This window comes from Mastomys coucha, unplaced genomic scaffold (assembly GCF_008632895.1).
Source record: "Mastomys coucha isolate ucsf_1 unplaced genomic scaffold, UCSF_Mcou_1 pScaffold11, whole genome shotgun sequence".
In the NCBI taxonomy this organism is placed as follows: Eukaryota; Metazoa; Chordata; class Mammalia; order Rodentia; family Muridae; genus Mastomys; species Mastomys coucha.
This window is the reverse complement of record NW_022196893.1, coordinates 21,655,055-21,658,370: the sequence shown is the minus strand read 5'-3', so window position 1 is coordinate 21,658,370 and position 3,316 is coordinate 21,655,055. Positions and strand designations below refer to the sequence as shown.

The following is a 3,316-nucleotide window of genomic DNA, read 5'->3' as shown; positions in this document are numbered from 1 at the left end:
TGTTTGTTTCTTTGTTTTTTGGAGGGGAAACTTGGAAAGGAGAAATTTACATGTAAATAAAGAAAATAATCTAAAAAACAAACATATTATAGACACTCTTCAAAAAAAAAAAGCAGGGTCAGAGTGTCTCCCCTAGGGTTTATATTTTCCTAGCCACGCCATTTGACCAGGTTCACAATACTAAGTGTGAATTTCCACCTATGAGCTGTAAAGCCCATCAGAAAGCAGCTGATTTCTCTCATAAAAAGAAAACCAGGGTTAGTGTTACCAATTGATCACAGTTATAGGTTGATTTCCCTCGTGTAACTAGGGATTCTAGGCCCTCCAGCAATAGGGTCATATTATATAGTCCTTGTAGGAAACAAAGAACAATGACAGGGACTTGGGATTTGTGTGGGCCTCAGGGGCCTTCCTAACCAAGAACTCATAAGTTCTCCTATCACTGGGATTTTTATATAATAACCCACAGAATTAAAGAAGGACTTTTTTGAAGAGATTTTACCAGGTATATATGTTTTATCCCTTCCAATATTTATTTTAGTTTGGTTACAAGTTTGTAGGTTCCCTTTCAGCTTTTTCATTGTGGTTGACCATTCCCCTTCAATATCTTAATTTCCATCTCTCCCACTCTCTCCCTACTTAAACATTCCTATCCTCAATATTCTCTCTCTCTTTTAACACTACTTACAATCTACTATCCACCTTCCATTAAGACGCCCCCTTCCCAGTGCTGTCTCTCTAGATTTCCTTCTTATACAGGAAGCTAAGTTGACTATACAAAATTAGAAAACAGGAGGCAGGATAGACACCTGAAGAGGAACAAGTGGTGATTGTTTTTCTGTCCTGACGTTCCCTCACTAAGTATATTTTGAAGGTTTTTTGTAACCTGAAAATTTCATAGTTTAATTTTTCTTTAAGGCTAAAGAAAAATTCTACTGTGTGTGTGTGTGTGTGTCTGTGTGTGTACATTTTCATGATGTATTCATGGATGATGAACACCTAGACTGGTTCCATATTCTAGCTATTATTAATAGAGCTCCAGGAAGCACAGATAAGAAACTATTTTGGTTATAGGGTATAAAGTCCTTAGTATATGCCCAGGAAAGGAATAGCTGCATCATTTAATAACTCTTTTGATCACTTTTTAAGGAATCTTCATGTCGATTTTCAAAGTGGCTCCACCAGCTTGCAGTTGCTTCAGCAATAAATCAGGGTTGCCTTTTCAGCATCTGCTGTCATTTGATTTCTTGATCGCCATTTTGAGTGTGGTGCCATGGAATCTCAAAGTATTTTTAGTTTGCATTTCCCAAGTGGCTAATAAAATTTAAAACTTTAAAAGTATTTATTAGCTATTGGTATTCCTTTTTAAAAAAATTTTTTATGTTGGTAGTCCATTTCTCGAATGGGTTGTTTGTTTTCTGTGTATTCCAGATATGAACTCTCTGTCAGATTTGTAGATTGTAAAGATTTTCTTCATTACTGTCAGCTGCTTATTCTCTGGATTGATTGTTTTCTTTGCTGTACAGAAGTTTTAAGTTTCATGGGGTCCCATTTATCAATTGCTGGTCTTGTTTCTCGAGTAAACAGAGTCTAATTTATGAAGTCCTTACCTGTGCATATTATATTTGGTGGCGTACTTTCCACTTCCTGTTCTAGCACTTTCAGGGTTTTTGGTTTTACATTGAGATCTTTGACCCACCTGGCACTGACTTTTGTGTATGGAGGGAGATAAGGCTCAAGTTTTATTCCTCTACACACGCACTCCCCCAGCGCTATTTCCTGGGGGTGCTGCATTTGTTTTCTGATATGTACTTTTAGTGTCTCTGTGAAAAAACAGATGGCCATAGTGAGTCAGGCTCAGTATTGTCCTATTGACCTAGTGATCTAGGTGTCTTTTTTGGGCCAGTATCATGTTACTTTTCTCCACTTATCATGATATTGGGTTTTCGTGTGTGTGTGTGTGTGTGTGTGTGTGTTTATGTCCCTTCCATTTCTCCTCTCCTTTCACTCATGAAAGAGTTGGTGAATTTTGTCAAAGGCTTTTCTGAGTTTCTTGCAATAATCATGTGATTTCTGTCTTTAAATCCATTTATTTGGGCAAGGGTAGCTGTATGAGTTTGCACCAAGACAGCAGCGCAGTCACCACAGTTCCATCTTCATCTGCATGATGTTACCCTTGGCCAAAAAATGCACTAAGCCATCCCCAAGATCGAAGCAGTCAGCAAGTGGTGGCAAGTCAGAGCCATCACGAGAGGACAGCTAGTGCCCATGACAAATATGGAAATGCTATATTAGCAGGTGGAGGTATCTTCTGTATTTCTACATGGACATATACAGCCACACAAATTGGAATAGAATGGAACCTGTCCCCTGTTGGCAGAGTCACCCCCAAAGGAATGAGAGCTCAGAAGTCATGCCAGCTGGTACAATAATCAAGGATTGTTTCAAAACCAACTCATAAGTGAATGTCAAAGAATCATGTACTCATTAAACTATGGCAGATTGAAGAACACATAAATAAATAAAGTACCTTGAAACCTTCAAAAATCCATTTATTTGATTGATATATTAATTTGCACATGTTGAAGCATATAAACATTCTGGCATGGAGCCAACTGGGCCTATGAATTTAACTCACTTTTGCATCTATTATCACCAGTGAATAAATTGATATAATAGTTGATTAATAATTTTCTTGTGTTTTTTGTGTATGTTTCTGTAAGCGATATAAATTGAGTCTCCATATAATGGAAGTGACAACTAGGCATCTTGTGTCACCTTGTTAAACCTCCAGTGACACAAATGAGTTACAGCTTCTTGAGTTGTTGACTGAATAGCCTTGTGGACCCCCAAAACATCCAAGGTTGTTGGTTTCTTGTATTGCTAGGTCATTGGCTCCTCTGTGTAGTTTGATGATAAGGCCCAAACAACACTTAGGCCGTCAGAGAAGTTGAGCTGATGCTCTACTAGAAACCTCAGCCCTACTGACTAGTGTCATTGTTCTAGAAGGCATTCTTTATGCTATTAGAGAGAAAGAAGTAATCATCAGCATCACCTGGATGAGGTACTGATCTGACTATAATCATGTGTTTTGTAACAGTGACCTGACTATGAGATATACTGGTGCAGTAGTGGCAGAAATATGACCACTTCTTGATAAAATTTAAGGCACACTCCATAAGATGGAACACATACCTGATGCTGCTACAGTATCCAAGAACCATCAAGTAGATATGTCACAGGGGGGAAACTACTACTATTATTATTCTGCTAAAGGAATATAGCTATAAAATGATCTTTCATTACATATTGTTGT

General features: G+C 37.9%; 1 pseudogene; it reads left to right on the top strand.

Moving 5' to 3' along the window:
* The window catches only part of LOC116082669, a 7,240-nt pseudogene extending 4,722 nt beyond the window's left edge, over positions 1 to 2,518 (top strand).
* Positions 2,519 to 3,316: the final 798 nt, after the last annotated feature.